The sequence below is a fragment of the Balaenoptera borealis genome (assembly GCF_965194805.1).
Source record: "Balaenoptera borealis genome assembly, chromosome: 3".
In the NCBI taxonomy this organism is placed as follows: Eukaryota; Metazoa; Chordata; class Mammalia; order Artiodactyla; family Balaenopteridae; genus Balaenoptera; species Balaenoptera borealis.
The window spans coordinates 43,334,551-43,350,403 of NC_138866.1; the positions used below are offsets into that span (position 1 = coordinate 43,334,551).

The window sequence follows — 15,853 nt, forward strand, 5'->3', positions numbered from 1 at the left end:
GGAATGAAAGCAACTCCAATTAATCAGCAATCTGTATCTGCGTGTTTGTGTATTCATCAGGGAATGGAGGGCTGGAGAACTATGGAAAGGACTGTGGTTCTTTCAGCTTTATTTGCTATATTGATGGGGTAGGAGTGAAGGAAAAGCTTTAAGAACAGATGACGGGAAACAAGCAAACTTGTTTCAAAGAAGAAAACCTATTGTCATGCATTTTAGATTCAATTAATAGCCGCTGGTGGGTTAAAAAAAGAGAAAACTACTAGGGGAGAACCAGAAGACAGGTACTTGACAGTGTTCCTTTAATGCTTTTCCTGTTCCTTGATGCATTGTCTTCTTGTGGAAGTATCACTGTTGTGTGTAGACAAGGGGAAAAGCATCATCTTCAAACTGTAATGAATCTAAAATGAAAACAAGCCACACAGTTGGCCAACACTGCTTTTAAATTGCACATCAAGAACACTCCCAGTGACAAACACTTTCAAGGCAAACAAACCAAACAGAAATTAAAAAATCTCTGTGGGGTATAAATATGTAATTACACTCACACAGGGAGCATTTTATCAGGTAAACCATGCCACTTTGTTAATTGAAATCCTCCAGCACTGGGCTTTTTTGACAAAGCATCTGAATATGTATGGGTAGGGTGTAGACATGCTGCTTCCCTGGGCTCTTCCTAGCTGGGGTTAACCGTCTCAAAGCCATTTTCCCATGCAGCTGGGAGGTCAGTTCTTAAGCCTTCCTTTTGTCTGTTGCTTCTGTTTCCATCTAGCTGAATGTCACCAGGATGCAAACTGGTGTGGAATTCTTAATATCTATCCGAAACACAGCTATTTTCAAAATCAAGACTAATATTTTACTTTTATATAGCTCATTTGAAATACATAGATAAGTAATCCTCTGTGGTAATTTAGAAATGTTAAGATGACCAAAAAAAGAGGTTCCAGGATTATACATTAGTATGGTGAAGAATGTTGGGCTAGAATTCCTGCTTCTGGGTTCTGCTTCAGGCTCTGCTCCAACTAGGTATATGGCCATAGGCCATCAAGACATTGCCACCTCAATTTTCTCATCAAAAATAAAGGTTGGTTTATGATTGTTAAAAATTCCTTTCCACTCCAGCAAGGCCTATGATTCATTATCTGATAGTACTACCTTTTTCTTTCTTTTTAAAGCATTATTATTTATTTATAAATTTATTTATTTATTTATTTTTGGTTGCGTTGCATTGCGTCTTCATTACTGCTCGCTGGCTTTCTCTAGTTGGCGGTGAGCGGGGGCTACTCTTCGTTGCAGTGCGCAGGCTTCTCATAGCGGTGGCTTGTCTTTGTTGTGGAGCACAGGCTCTAGGCACGTGGGTTCAGTAGTAGTGGCACGCAGGGGCTCAGTAGTTGTGGCTCGTGGCCTCTAGAGAGCAGGCTCAGTCGTTGTGGCACATGGGCTTAGTTGCTTCACGACATGAGGGATCTTCCTGGACCAGGGGTTGAACCCGTGTCCCCTGCATTGGCAGGTGGATTCTTAACCACTGCACCACCAGAGAAGTCCCAGTACTGCCTTTTCTTGAGGTTTGTTTTGGTTTTTTTGAGCAGTTGGATTATTAATTCAATAAAATCTTTAAGTGTTGGAAAATTCACCCAAATGAAGCTCTGTCTCCCTCCTCTGGGGTGTCTAGTGCTCTGGCCTTTTTTTAGGCCCTGGTTTGGCCAACACTGTGCCACAGGAATCAGAAGCAGCTACAAATTTACTGGGTGACCTCAATGCCCTCCCTATGAGCATGCTGCTGAGGTCGTCTGCAAAGGGGAAGACACAAGGTGGTGTCTGGGAATGGCTGGAGTAGAAATCCAAGTCCCAACACATAGATCTTACTGTAGAGGTAGAACCGTCTCTGGATTTTCCAGTTCCCAGAAGTATTAGTTTTCCAGGAGTGCTATAACAAGTCACCACAAGCTGGTGGCATAAAACCACAGAAATTTATTCTCTCACAGTTCCGAAGGCAAGAGGTCTGAAATCGAGGGCTCTAGGGAGATTCTGTCCCTAGCCTTTTCCAGCTTCTGCTTGCCCCAAGCATCTTGGCTTACAGCTGTATCATTCCAGTCTCTGCCGCCCCCTCCCCATTACATTGCCGCCTCCTCTTCTGTCTCTCTGTGACTTCTCTTTTTTTGTCTCTTATGGGGCACTTGTCATTCGATTTAGGGTCCACCCTGGTAATCCAGGATCATCTCATCTCAACATCTTTAACTTAAGTACATCTGCACGGATCCTTTTTCCAAATAAGGTAACATTTATAGGTTCTGGGGATTTGGAAGTGGGCATACCTGTTTAGGGCCACAATTCAACCTACTACACATTAATCCCTGTCCCAAGATTTCTAGAGCAGTGGCGTAGAAAGTCTGGGTTTAATAATGAAACATATACATAAATGATTAACATATGATTCACCCCCAAATCACCTTAGCCCATAATTCATTTATGAGGAACTGCTGGAAAGTAGCAGGAATAAGACATGAATGCATTTGGGACTCTCCTCAGTATGAGAGGAGAGGACAGGCATTAAGTCTGGTATTGAGCACTTCATGATCTCTGCAAGGCACCAGGGGTGCCACAAAGGTGTACAGAGATGGCCCTACCCTTGAGCAACTCACAGTGTAATAGAATGAAAAGGCAAGAGAACCAGGGACATGGAGAAAAAGAAAAGTGAGATATAGTTCCTAATGAGATAGGCTAGCAATTAGGTTTTCCTCCAGCGCTCAAATATTTCTTCTGAAACACACTTTGGAAATGCACTGCTTTTCACGGGTGGTGAGTGAGTAGAGAGGCAACTAGAGCATATCTTCTGTCCTCTACAGGTGACCTGATCAGATCCTGTCACAGTGGAGTTCCCTGGGAAGCGGAATCTGAAATGGAGATTAGCATGCCGGATGTTTATTAGGAGAGCTCTTGGGATTAAAAACTGAGGAAGGGAAGGGCAAGGGTTGTGCAGAGGGTGAAGCTGAGCTGTGATACAGACTCAGTCGAGGTCTCAGTTGGCCTTCAGGGAGCTCTGGAGTGAGGCTGGTCCTTCAGAGTTTCCCCTCGATGGGGCAGGGCCTTTGAACCGCACATCGGTCAGTCACTGGGTATGTGCTGCCCAGGTAGAGCTCTCTTCAGCCAGGATATTCCCAGAGGACACTGTGTCCCAGCAACTGGGGGACTCAGTTCTTCAGTCCAGAAGGAGGATGTGGGCTGGCACATCATGGAGTCCACTACAGATCCTTGTTCAGGCCTCACCATCCCCAAACTCCATGACGCTATCCCACAAGCTTTACAATTTTTTGAAGATAAATCTTACCCGAAAGGTTGGTGCTATCCACGTAAGTTCTTCTGTCTGGTTACATTCATCAGTTTGTTATTGGAGAAGAGAGCAGGACCAGTGCTGTAGAACAGAGCTATGACCAGCCAAAGGGATTCAAGGGAAAAAGAGGCTTAACCTCAGACTTCTCATTGCACACGTGTGAGGCAGTGGTGGCTCTGCTGTGCGAGCAGATGGGACAGTGCCTCTGGGCAGCTCCACAGTTGTACACTGCTTTCTTTGTGTGACTCTTTCTCTCTAGATAAATGGGCATATGATTGAGAAACGTCCTCAACCTGGGGAGAAGGAGGGGGATTCTAATAAGTTCTGTCTCTGTGTCACAATGTAGTGGAAGGAACATGGGGTGTGAGGTCAGGTGGATGCTCAGTAAATCTGACCTCCTCCTTTTCATCCACCCCCTCTTATCTCTATTTTCTGGGAGCAACTTCGCCTGCTCCTACCAGCTTCCCAGTGTAATCCCTCAGGCCTTGAAGTTTTGTATTTCGCAACATAGCTGTCTTCAGAATCTGTGCTCTTCCAGGACAATCTTTGTCTGCCAGACTGCTTGGGTCCTGGGTCCACAGCCTCATCCTGGTTCTACCATTTATACAGTCATTGTAGGCAAATTAGCTCACCCCTCTGACAGAGCTCCTTCTTGTAAAATGGTGACAGTAATAGTTGTATTCTATACAGGTATATATACATATATACACATACTTATAGTTACAGTGTATACTTATGGATGTTAATATATTGTCAGACACTTAGCACAATTCCTGGCTCAAAGTAAGTGCCCCATGTTAGCCATTATCAATGTCATTGTTTCATTTTCACAATTATCAAGTTGTCCTTAGGTGTCATTCTCTGTGAGGCTGACGAGGTCCCTGTTCCCTCATCTTTTCTTGCCTTTTGTCATCACCTCTTCTTGGGCTAGCTTTTCCACCCTCCTTTGTGGAGACTCCCTTGACTTCCCCAGCATACAGACCTCTTCCCCACCTCTGCACTCCGATAGGACTTTCCTCCTGGATTCCAGAGTTGATCTCCTGTGTTCTGTCATTAGTCCTGTGCATTTTTTGTTCTCTCCTGGATCAAGGAACATGATCATTGTCAGATTGGAAGGGAGATCAAACATTGGCTGTGATAAGCTGAAACCTATGATATTGAGATGACTCTAAAGAACAGGTCGCTGTTTGCAGTAAAGAAGGTCTCCCAGCCTAGATTAATTATGTACCAATAGCTCTGCTCTCTAGGTCATTCTCTTTCTTGCTTTTTCCATCAGAGCACCCCACCTCCTGGACAAAATTTCCCAGAGACCTTTTGTTGTTTCCCTCCTTCTCTTCTTCTCACTCTAGCTCCCTTTCTCCTCCAACCCTCTCCCTCCTTCCTTCATTTCTTTCTTTCACAGATATTTATTGAGCCACTTCCATGTGCAAGGCACTGGAGACCAATGGTGAGTGAACAAGATAAGTAAGACACTTAACCGTTCAACAGGGAAGACCAAGTGCTAGGCAGTGTGCTTTGAAAGGAGGTTTGGGAAGGCGTGGGTGTATGTGGCTGGGACACTTGCTGCTCCTCCCAGGTAAGGGAGGGTTTTCTCAAATACCCTTTGCCTGTATACAGAAAATAAGAAATGAGAAAAACTGGAGACATAGTGGGTGGAGATAAAAGGAACATCTCCAGGACTCTTCCTGGTTTCTGTTTTCCTATTCTTGACCTTTCTTCCATCACTTTTAACTATTTGGTACCTGCCCCTGGCTCATTCCACAAATACCCATTGAATGACTCTTGCGTGTCAGGTACTGCACTAGCAGCAGGGAATAGACCAGTGAATAAGACACAGTCGGTTTCCTGCCCTCATGTAGCTGACAGCTCTATCCTAGACCTTGGGACCAGACCTGAATTTGGTGATTTATGGGACAGTATGCGAGCTCCAGACATTTCACATGTATTAAGTAATCTAATCCTTGAACTAGCCCTATGTGGTAAGTACCATTATTGTCCTCATTTTACAGGTAAGAAGACCGAGGCACAAGAGGTCCAGTCACTTGCTCAGGGTCCCATAGCTAGCTTGAATCTGGACTCTGCCACTTAGAAGTTATGTGACCTTGGCCACCTTACTTAATCTTTACAACAACCTTATAAGGTAGGGATTATTATTATCATCCACATTTTATAGGTGAGAAAACTGAGGCACAAAAAGATTGTTAGTTAATCAATGTAAAACACTTAGTGTGGTGCCTAGCAATGGCTGCTATGATGATTATTGAGAAAAAAGAGTGGGAGAAATGGAGCAGTTACAGAGGTCTGGAGATGAGCCGATGTGGCTCCAAATTTTCATAACTGTATGATTCTACCACTGTAACCTGATGAGCTGGCATAGGTACTGGGTAAGACTCTGTTACTTTTGGCTGAAAAAATTATTCATGAATCATTGAAAAGGTAGTGTTGAGCACTTTGCTCTTTCTCACATACCATTAGGTATGTTAGACATAGCTTGACAGCAGCATATGAAGGGAGAAATGTAGAGATTTTGATTGACGGTAGGCATCATATATTAGTCTGTTCAGGCTGCCATATCAAAATACCACAGACGGGGTGGCTTAAATGACATTTATTTTCTCACAGTTCTGAAGGTTGGAAGTCCATAATCACGGTGCCAGCAAACTCAGTTTCTGGTGAGGCCTTTCTTCCTGGCTTGCATGTGGCCACCTTCTCATTGCATCCTCACATTGCCATTCCTCTGTGGCATGGAGAAGGAGCAAGAGAGAGAGAGAGAGAGAGAGCGGTGGTCTGACTTCCTCTTCTCATAAAGACACCAATCCTATCACATTAGGGCCCAACCCCTGTAACCTCATTTAACATTCATTATCTCTTCAAATATAGTCACACTGGGGGGGTGAAGCCTTCAATATATGATTTTTGGAGGGACACAGTTCAGTCCATAGCATGCAACATTAGTCATCAGTGTGACATAGCTACAGGAAACACCAACCTATATATTACGTTAATAGAAGAAGTGCCCCCAAACGATCTATTTCATCTCATTTGGTATGAGAACCTCACTTAAAGATAAAAAGGGAAAACAAACATTTATTAAGCATATACTACATTTGATACTTTATTTAGTACTTAGGACAACCTTTTAAGTTGTTGCTATTATGGTTGCCACTTGAAAAAATTGATGAACAATCTGTTACTTAAAATGACACTCATTATGGTACAAAGGTCAGCCAGCTAAGGGAGTGGGGAAGCTGGGGTTTGAACCTAAAAGAGAGTTATGGGAATAGGGGGTCTTGAAAAGAGAAACTATGAGAAAATGTTGAAGATATTGTGGATGATTATCCTGGGAAAAGCAAATTTTAATAGGCTCCTTCAATGTGATTCCAGAAGACAGTGCATAAATAAATTGGTGGCAATTATAAGGAAGAAGGTTTGGATTTAATATATGTAAAAAAATTTTTTTAAGACTAAAACTCTCCACAATAGAATAGGTTATCTTAGGAGCTGCTCACTATTGGAGGTGTTCTAAAGCTAGAAACTCTTGTGGGAGGCAGATGGCTTGGAATGGAGAATGGGCTTTTATGTTCTCCATTATTCCAAGTTTGGTGAAATGTTCTATTATCATAGAAGGAATTCCCCAAGAGCAGTTTTTTATTTATTTATTTATTTATTTATTTATTTATTTATTTATTTAGGCTGTGTTGTTACTTCGTTTCTATGTGAGGGCTTTCTCTAGTTGTGGCAAGTGGGGGCCACTCTTCATCGCGGTGCGCGGGCCTCTCACTATCGTGGCCTCTCTTGTTGCGGAGCACAGGCTCCAGACGCGCAGGCTCAGCAATTGTGGCTCATGGGCCCAGCTGCTCCGCGGCATGTGGGATCTTCCCAGACCAGGGCTCGAACCCGTGTCCCCTGCATTGGCAGGCAGACTCTCAACCACTGCGCCAGCAGGGAAGCCCCCAAGAGCAGTTTTGATGGTACATGAAGTCCTAAATACTTTAACCTCTGGGCAGTAGAGTAGTTCAAGAAATTTATCAGATGCACAATTGCTGCTAATTGGTTTCTAAATATTTTTATATGTGAAAATGCAGTCAGTTCTATAGGAACCTATTTGAATTAAGTTATTAGAATTAAAAAAATCATGAGAATCATTTCTCTTTATGACAGCTGGCAACCATCTCCCAAGAATGCCCTTGTAATTACATTTAGAGTTGCTTATCTAGGGCACATCAAAGAATTAGATGCAAGTGGTCATTGCACTAATGAAATGCTTATCTTCCTGAGCTCATCATGCTGAAGAGCTTTTAGGAATGGCTGATATTTAGACTCCTCTTCCATTATTAATTAATTGAATGGGCATCAGGGCTTCCAAGCTCTATTAAATGAGGCAAGACCTAGATTAATTTGGTTTCTATACAATAAGTATGTTTGAATGCTAACAATTTTCAACACGATCATCAAATAGATCCAGGTTGGGATGCATCAAAGAATGGCACTCCTCCCTTCAGAGCTGCCTATTTTGTAAATAGTAAAAGCAAAAAATGCCTTGAGACCTTGTTTTCTTAGGGAATCTGAAATTAAACTTACATCATTGCCTTTAAAATAAGTATCTTCTACAAACCTGAAACATATTTGGATTATTACAATTCTCTAGATACACCCTCACTTCATATTCTAATTTTGAATGTGTTTAGGACTGACAGCTCTTGGTTAAAATCTATTGTGAGGCCAAAATACTCTTGGCTGCTTTGGCTGTTCCACCCATCCAAGTGGTTCTGGCAAATAAGCTCAATGGGCAAAAGCTAACATCCCCCCAAATCTCCTGGCCTGTGGAAACTTCTACCAAAACTTTATTTGTCCTTAGTATCAAAATAAGCACTGACTTTAGTAAGAAAGATCACTGCAAGCTTTCCCAATTGGAGAGCACTAGCAAATAAAACATAATTTTCAACTGAAATGGAAGATGGTTGGATCACTAAAAGACACTTGGATGGAGCAAAACTTTTAATTATTCACAGGAAATTTTGGCTTCATATGGCCTTTCAGTGTGTTTGGGACCTTGAGACCAACTTTTGTTTTCTTAGCTCTGCTTTATAATATGTCGGAAAAATTCCAGCCTCTTTTCTCAACCTGTATCTCAAGCCTACTCTCCCTGCCCTTCAGCCCATTTCTTTATGCAGAAGAAAGCTTCAAACATCTCGTCTAACAAAACACTGCAGGGATCGCTCTGCATGGGAACTAATTATTTTAAACCACATTTGTTTGTTGTGTTTTGCCTGCTGGGGTGAGCCTCGCTTCCCAAGCAAGTTGCCACAGGCCAACTTTCGCTTGGAACTCAAACACGTGTTGGTTCCACCATAACCTGAAAACTTAGTGAGGGGAGCACGTTTCCACGTTCAATGTTACCACCACATTGCAAACCACACATGATGTCAGGTTTTGACAGTTTCCTTTTTTAAAAAAAATGTTTTATTTATTTATTTGGCTGCATTGGGTCTTAGTTGCGGCACGCAGAATCTTCGTTGCGGCACGTGGGATCTTTTTTGCGGTGCACAGGCTCTTCATTGCGGCACGCGGGCTTCTCTCTAGTTACGGAGCATGGGCTCCAGGGCACGCAGGCTCAGTAGTTGCAGCACGTGAGCTCTCTAGTTGTGGCACGCGGCTCTAGTGTGAGCGGGCTCAGTAGTTGCAGCATGTGGGTTCTCTAGTTGTGGCACGTGGGCTCTAGAGTGTGAGGGCTCAGTAGTCGTGGCGCATGGGCTTAGTTGCCCCACGGCATGTGGGATCTTAGTTCCCCGACCAGGAATCGAACCTGAATCCCCTGCATTGGAAGGCAGATTCTTAACTACTGGACCACCAGGGAAGTCCCTCAATAAATATTTTTGATTGAAATAGTACTGTTGACCAATTTTGATATAAAGGTTAGATAAGCTAGACAGAATTCTTAAGAGATGATTTATTTAGATATCTAAAACTGAAAGATGCTCCCTTAAAAACTCAAAATCAATCTTTTAAAAATGTCTAATTCTCTATTAAAACTTTCCTAAAAATACAGATGTCTATTGCTGCATATCACCCCAAAATTTAGTCGCTTAGAACAATGAACATTTATTATCACACAGTATCTGTAGGTCAGGAATCTGGGTGAGGCTAAGTGACTCTGACTTAAGGTCTCTCATGAGGTTTGACAGTTTCCTTTGAAGAAATTAACCTTTAACTGAACTTAGAGGGAAAAATTTATACTCAGTTGAGTAACTTGTTGCTGACTAGAGTGGTGAAAATATCGTTGACATGTGAATAATTTGAGTGATGCTAGAGGGCTCTATGTTTTACTTTCAGAAACTCTCAGGTTGGGTCAGGTGTACAGGCTGACTACTTCCTGGTCAGGAGGCAGTGAAACCTGATATACAGATACACCTGTAATTTGATAGACTCCAGGTATAATCTTTACAAGCAAATTGCTTCTTCAGAACTGTTGTGTGAAATGGCTTTTATCTACTTTTCTTTTGGGATGCTGGGCTGAGTGAGAAATCAGTAATCATGGTGTTCTGTTTGGGTAGCCTGTGGACCAAGTCTATGAAGTAAGCAGTTGTGTTGTGACTTTTGAGGGGCTCTGAAACTTCCTTTATGCTCCCAGTTCCTCCCAAACATATCCCTCGCTAATTCTGTGAAGGAATCTTCTACCCTGAGAGGTAGGTAGGTAGAAGGTGATGAACTGACACTGAGGAATCTCAACGAAGGGATCTCCTGTACAACAACTTCACTCAGTTACCCAAATTTCATATCCAACGTTGCCAAATATTTAGAGCAATTGTTGCTACTGTCCCTGAATTTGCCCATGGCAGACATTATCAATCAATCTTGATCCTCTTTCCAGCTGAACCAGACCCAGGTCTTTAGAATTCTCTATGCAACCACCATCCATCCTTTGGTGTTGGGGGAAAAGAAGAGACGTATTTTCCATTCTGGTTTCAGAATGAATCCTTCACCTGCATCTGTTTTTCCGCCATGCATCTAGTGGGCCTAGAGAGAAGGTTCACAGGATGTGGATTTCCCTTTCAGGATTTTTTTGACTAAAGTTTTGTTTTTCAGAGTAGAGAACAAACTTATGATTACCGGGGGGAGGGATGGGGGGATGGGAGGGATAGATCGGGAGTTTGGGATTGACATGTACACACTGCTATATTTAAAATAGGTAACCAACAAGGACTTACCATATAGCACAGGGAACTCTGCTCAATATTCTGTAATAACCTAAACGGGAAAAGAATTTGAGAAAGAATAAATACATGCATATGTGTAACTGAATCACTTTGCTGTACACCTGAAATTAACACAACATTGCTAATCAACTATACTCCAATATAAAATAAAAATTAAAAAAATAAAGTTTTGTTTCTTTTTTATATAGTCATCATCATAACATATGCACCAGTTTTTGTGTTCTATTTTTTATTATGAAAAGTATATTTTAATTTTATTATAAACACTCGATACATATGTTAAATGAATGTGTAATATTTCATATAATCTGTATTATTATTTTCATAACTATTTCCTTATGTTGGACATTAGTTTCCCTCTGATGCTTTGCTCTTATAAATAATTGATATGAATATGACAGAATTAATTTTTACATGTACAGATCTTGCCATATTTGGGATTATTTCCTTAGGTTTTCAGAAGTGGATTGTTGGGTCATGAGCATTTTACGACATTTAAGACATTTAAGATTACCCAACTGCTTTCCAATGGATTATATCAATTTACACTCCCAAATACTATTTCACCTACCCCCTGCCAATTTTGCATATATTTTAAAATTTATAGGGACTACTGTTCATAGCATTTAAGTTGCTTTTCTAGGATTCCTGGTATCTGCTTTGTGGTATGGTGTGCTCATTGCTCTGCCGCCATGCTCTGTCTTCTGCTAGGGGGCTGTCAAGATTGCCCAGGCCTCTGGGGTATTTATAGCTTCACCCAAGTTCCCTAGGCATTGGCCTGTGAATTCCCCTGTTGCATCGGCCAGAGACTACAGTTCTCTTGGCAATATTTATAATTAACAGCTTGGTTCTCTGCTCCCAACCTCCTCCATTCTAACCCCTAATAGTAAGAACAACAACTACTCTGCTGTTACTATTGCTGTTACTGAGCACTAGTTATGCACTGGGCATGAGTCTAAGCACTCCAAATGTAACACTTCATTTAGTCCTCACTGCAACCCACTGAGGTTGGTGTTATCATCACCAATTTACACATGAGTAGTTAGTTGAAATTTAGCAAGCTCAGTAACTTCCTCAAGGACACTCAAGTGCTGAGTAGAGTAGCTGAGATTTGAATGGAGGCTGTATCTTATTTCCCATTCCAGGTTTTTAACCATTCTGTATAATGCCTCTAAGTCCCCTCACCTCTCGGCTCAGTCCATCCTTTCATTCTTGAACCAATCCAATTCTGAGTCGAGGAAAATTAAGGAACTTTAGCCCAGCATCTGAAGTCACTCTTGCTGCTATGCCAGCTCTTACCTTGTACTTGATTCACACTGAATGAACTTCTGCTTGGTGATAGAGCTGAAAAGATGTCAGGGGGACTAGGGCTAAGGAGAACATTCAGTAAAAGTGAGCCTTTGCAAACACTGAAAGAAGGTTATTTTGGGGTGATGACATATTTTAGTTGTTCCCTCCCCTGAATGGTGAAAATTTGACCACTCTTCAGCTTCTGCTCCTACCTTTTTCTTGTGACCAAATCTCTACATTGTTTGCAATTCCAGTGACTATGCTCTTGCCTCAGTTTCTCATGACTGATTCCTGGTCTTGATAAATTTCCCATTAGCTTAGCTTCTATAAGCTTTGCAGAGGAATAGTAAGTTCTCGCTACTATGTATTGGCAGAAAAGGGGAGAATACAAGTAGAAAAGATCTTGAGGGTTTTAGAATAGGGGGTGGAATAAAAGGCTAAAGTTATTGACATGGGGATTTTCATCCTGTTACTCAGGACTCAATATTATGCCAAGTACTTGCCTGTCAGCTGACTATATTCCCTGGGAGAGTCTAGAGGACACTTTTAGTTTTAGTTTTAGTAACGGATTCACAGGTGAGGGAGGCACTCTCATTTTTGATAAACTTGTTAGTGGCTGTATTGTATGGCTATTGTATTCTGAGATTCAGAGAGGAGGATTCAGGCTTGGAATTGAGTTCCCTACTATCTTTGGGGATAATGGGATTGGGGAATAGCAGAGATCAGGTAGAAACTCTTAACTGTCTGTAGTGGATACAGTGGTTCTCTGCTCAGATCACTTTTCCAAGGCCAGTGCACGCTGCTGCTGGGAATATTGGTGGTTAACAGGTCACAGATGTGTCTATCCCCAGGAAATGCCTCACCCAAGGATATGACCCTTCCCCATTGGCCTCTGGATAATAACTGAACATGTGCAGGTACAAAGGCCTGGCCCCATTGCCTTAATTTTTGACTAGTCTCATGAGCCATCCTGGTTCTAGAGCTCTCTGTTGAATCAACTGAGGCCTCAGTGACAATTGTATTGTGGATCAGTTTCATCCTTTGCCCAATCCTTTCCCTTTTGTTTCTCTCAGATGTATCTCCTAATAGTACTCCCCAATAAACCTTCTGCAACTTTTCACTCAGAGTGTGTTTCCAGGGAACCCAGTCTAACACAGTTGGTCCCACAAGTGTCCTAGGAACCAGATTGACTCTAAAATTGGACTTTGCTGCTGGATCACTCACCAACCAGCTACCAATAACTCTATCACTGAGAGTAGGTGGAATATGGTTAGCCCCTAGCATTCTGTCACAGTGCGGTTGTTGAAACTTTCACCAGTGGTAAACTGGGATGGGAGACCAGTGGAAGGGGATGCACTGTCTGGTGCAATATCTCCATTGTATAAGAGGTGTGAGAGGAATTATTCTATGAGGACAATGGAACTGTGTGGCCACTGTTGAGTGCCACTGATTACTTGAAGAGAGAAGAAGTTAGGTTCCTGTGATTAATAACCAATTCAAGGCAAAATGTGAAAGCTAGAGGACCTGCTTGGTAGCATTTAAGTATTCCCTGATGTCTTGCAGCCAAAGTGCAGACAGATGAAGGACCAGACTCAGAACTTAATTGTAAAAGTAGTGGAGCTTCACGCCAACCTCAGGGTGGACCCTGTGATTTGAGATGGGGCTATCTAGGTATATGTATTTGAAAACTTTGAACTCCTAAATTTCCTGAAGCCACTGGGCCTGCAGAAGGGGGCCCTTCTCCTTGTCAGAATATAACGGAACCCCTTGAACAGCATGCCGAAGACTCAAATCATGCAAGTACTTTAAAAAACTATGCTGTCTCTTGCCACCCTCCCTGAGCTCCATCTCCCTTCCAAATAACCAGACCAATAACAAAGATCAAATCTCAGCATAGTCTGGCTAGGGATATGCTAGGCTGGGGAAGTAGGGGAGACTAAATACAGAAGGAGCTATGGCCAGGGGAGTATGCTTGGGACTGATACTGAGTAAAGAGGGTAGAACATGAAATTGAATAAAGGAGAGTTTATGAAATGGGATTTAATAGACTATAAAAGACCCCAGAGATTGTGCTAATATAGTGCTAGGAATGCTCCTAGTAGCTTAGAAAAAACGATGGCCACACTAAGTGAAGAGAAAGTACCAGAACTGCTATGGCAGATGGTACAGGAAAGGATCGAAAGGCACAAAAAAGTGGGCATGATAAAATGGATATACTACATAAGTCTAAAAACTCTTACTAACCAAGTATTCAGCCTTCTGCAGGAAGGTAAGTGGCACCAACATTATTGAGAAGCTCGGTGGTAGCTGTCTTCTTCCTCAGCTCAGGTCAGGAATGGTGGTGCAGATGCTGTTACAGAATTGGGCTCTCTGAGAACAAAGGGGATTGTAGTCATCAGTCTTTAAACATCAGAAGCAAGGTAGGTGCAATTACTACAATTAATGGCAAGGTTGGAGTGGTACCAGGAGCGATCTGACTCTCAGGGAGCTATGAGGTGGTTAATTACCAGGAGCAGGTAGGGCTGCTGCTACAGTGGGGACAGGGAAGAATATGGTTGGTGTCCAGTATACCCACTGGTGTGTTTCTTGGTGCTTCCATGTCCAATTTTAACAATAAATGGATAAGTACAGTAGCCATGGCCTGAGAAGGGCATGGTAACCAGGGACTCAAGTCCCTTAGAGATGAGAGTCTGAATCACCCCACAAGGCAAGCCACCTAGACCAGCAGAAATTGAAAATGGGTGGTAGAGGAGAAGGAGGAGGCATATTAGTTATGGCCTCCTAATTACACATGAATTGTCCACTCTGTGTGGAGTGAGAAGTGGCTTGATGGATGTATATGGTATGGTACATGGGCCCCTGGTCAATGGTAAATAATTTGACTGGTTAACGAGGGGGTCTAGAAGGAACAGAACTGAAAGACTGATGACAAGGAAGTCAGGGGAAGGGGTATGTAGGACCCAGTGGGAGTGGCACAAATTACGTGTACTTTTGAGTCTCATGTGAATGACCTCCTGAAGAGGCTCTTAACAAACAGGTGAAGAGTTTGACCCATCTTGTGGATGTCGGCCAGACTCTCTCCTTAGCCATCTTGATGCTTGCTTAATAACCCATGAATATAGTGATCATAGTATTCGATAGAAGGGATTGAGGCTGTGCGTGGACCCAATACCGTGGATCCCTCTCTTTAAGTCTGAGCCAGCTCCTGCCACCGCTGCCAGCAGCAGAGATGGACACTGTGCCCTCAACCTGCCACCATTCCTCAGGGAAGCCAGCCAGCCAGAGTGGTAGGCTGACTACATCTGACCCCTTACACCTGGGAGGGGGTCGCCGTTCATCCTTACTGGAGTTTGCCTTGCCTGCCTACAGCACCTCCACTAACACTACCATCTGTTCCATCGACATTATATCTCCCACCAATTGCCTTGGGCCAAGGGACCCATTTTATGGCAGAAAAAAAAAAAAAAAAAAGCTGGACTTCCCTGGTGGTTCAGTGGTTAAGACTCCGTGGTCCCAATGCAGGGGGCCTGGGTTCAATCCCTGGTCAGGAAACTAGATCCCACATGCATGCTGCAACTAAGAGTTTGCATGCCGCAACTAAGAGCCCGCATGCCGCAACGAAGATCCCATGTGCTGCAACTAAGACCTGGCGCAGCCAAATAGATAAATAAATAAATATTTTTAAAAAGCTGTGAAAATAGACTCATGACCAAAGGATTACCATGTACTTCATCACCCAGCACTAGCCTGCTGGATTAAATGGTGAAACAGCTTATTGAAGCCTTAGCTAAGGTGTTGGTTAGCTGGGGACAACATCTTGCATGGTTGGAGCACTGTCTTCTGGGAAGTGGTACATGCATTAAGCCACTGGCTGATATGTGGTACTTTATCTCCCATATCTAGAGTATGTGGGTCCATGAAGCAAAGTTGAAAGTAAGAGCATCTCTGCTGACTATCACACTCAATGACCCACTTATGAAATCTGTGCTTTCTGTTACCATAATATGTATAGACCCTA

General features: G+C 42.8%; 2 long non-coding RNA genes across 2 annotated transcripts in view; one reads left to right on the plus strand and one right to left on the minus strand.

The window, feature by feature from the left end:
- Window positions 1-4,260: 4,260 nt before the first annotated feature.
- On the minus strand, window positions 4,261-14,822 carry LOC309626218. Its single transcript, XR_014243040.1, has 2 exons — window positions 10,537-14,822; window positions 4,261-6,065 (listed from the first exon to the last, which is right to left on the minus strand). It is a non-coding gene; the product is annotated as an uncharacterized lncRNA (long non-coding RNA).
- LOC309626221 overlaps window positions 6,053-15,853 on the plus strand; it is a 397,593-nt gene continuing 387,792 nt past the window's right edge. The window contains exon 1 of the long non-coding RNA XR_014243043.1: window positions 6,053-7,290. This is a non-coding gene — a long non-coding RNA (uncharacterized lncRNA). The remainder of the gene's footprint in view (window positions 7,291-15,853) is intronic.